Source organism: Phocoena phocoena, chromosome 3 (assembly GCF_963924675.1).
Source record: "Phocoena phocoena chromosome 3, mPhoPho1.1, whole genome shotgun sequence".
NCBI classification, from domain to species: domain Eukaryota; kingdom Metazoa; phylum Chordata; class Mammalia; order Artiodactyla; family Phocoenidae; genus Phocoena; species Phocoena phocoena.
In genome coordinates this window covers 110,541,826-110,543,628 of record NC_089221.1, presented here as the reverse complement: position 1 = coordinate 110,543,628, position 1,803 = coordinate 110,541,826, and positions in this window count along the sequence as shown.

Below are 1,803 nucleotides of genomic sequence, written 5' to 3'. Positions count from 1 at the left end.
TAAGAAAAACTGGAACAGCAAGTTTAAGATTTGGAATCCTGGTCTGAGTGGTGCCTATCAATACCCGAGGATTTAGAGATTCCAGGTTAAAGCCCTGACTCTGGCACTTGTTGGCTGTGTGATTTGGAGCAAAATATTTACTCCCTTAGCTTTAGTTTCTTCTCCTGTAGGATGGGGATAATAACCATACCTACCTCAGGGTTGTGGGAATTAAATGAAACGATATAAGGGAGAAAATATTTGGTATTTTCTATTAGGCTGTAGGTGGGTTCTTTGAGGGCAGCGACCAAATCATTGTTTTTCTGGATGCTTGATAGACATTCTCTAATAGTTGATAAAAGGATAGTTTTCAAAGTTCAAACTGTGTTATCTTCACTTAGAAGAACTGGAGGGGGGGATGGGGAGGGCACTGCAGTCTTTTTGGAAGGCACCTCACACTTAGCCTGACAATTAACCCCTATAATTATGCCACTGCTAACAAAGTTTGACAGAAGTCTCTACAGCTCTGTCCAGCATCAGCCACTGACAGCTGAAAAATACTTTTGTAAGTACTTCTGTAGAAACCGAAAAACACTGTCAAGACTCCGTACCCAAAAAACAATTTGCATGTGTTTCTTTGTTATTTTTTGTCATAGAGCAGTGTGATAACTGGAACAGAAAAACAAAACAAACTGCTTAATCTGCCAGTTACTTTGGTTTGCCTGTTTGTAATTTGGGCACATTCCCTGCGTGATGGAGGCCTTGATCTGTGACTGATGTTGTGGCTTTTCATGTGTCCTTGCAGTGTTTCCCTCAAGAGCAGGTGGGGCAGTGGGGCAGGCCAAAGGATGACCTTAGAAAAACACGTTTCCCCCTCCAGAAGATGATGCTTTTGGTCTGTGGTATGAAGCAAAAAGGAAAAAAAAAAAATCATCAAGGCAAGCCTTGGAGCCTCTTCCTTGTTATAGGACAATAATTCTTGACTCCGTGAGAGCAAAGTAGAGCTAAAGTTACATCAAAACTATGTCTGGGGAGCTTCCCTGGTGGCACAGTTGTTGAGAGTCCGCCTGCCGATGCAGGGGACACGGGTTCGTGCCCCGGTCCGGGGAGATCCCACATGCCGTGGAGCAGCTGGGCCCGTGAGCCATGGCCGCTGAGCCTGAGCATCCAGAGCCTGTGCTCTGCAACGGGAGAGGCCACAACAGTGAGAGGCCCGCATACCGCAAAAAAAAAAAAAAAAAAGTATGTCTGGGAGATGAGGAGCTGGAAAAGAGAAAAAAAAGTCACAAGAAAATAAAGCCAAATCCTGGTTACCTTTTATAGATGTTACACATGGGAACAGAGAGGTGCCGGGAGGTGATGGCTAGCCTGGAGTCTTGGTGATTTCCCAAGGTCTAGATTTGGTCTTCAACCTTGTGGGGTCAAACATTTCATCTTTCAGTGTTCCAGCGTTGACTAAAAATCAGCAAAGTGTAAAATCAGGATGCAAACTTATTGATTTCATTAACTACTTGCTAGACTCTATGTTAAGTGCATTACATACATTGCCTCATTTAATTCTCTCTACAGTCCTGTAGTGCCTTGCCATCTTTTTTCAGTTGGGGGAAAAAAATGAAGAAATCCCCAAGGTCACACAGTTAATATGTATATAAGTGGTAGAGTCAGGGTTCAAATAAAGGCTGATTCCAAAACCTGGAGCTTAACTATTCCTGTTAGAAGCAAAACCGCCCAGAACACCGGACTCTAGAGTTTGCCTGATGAATGCACTCTCTTCTGTGCATTTTGAACTGTGCAGTTTGGAGCCTAATTTTCAGAAAGTGGCTT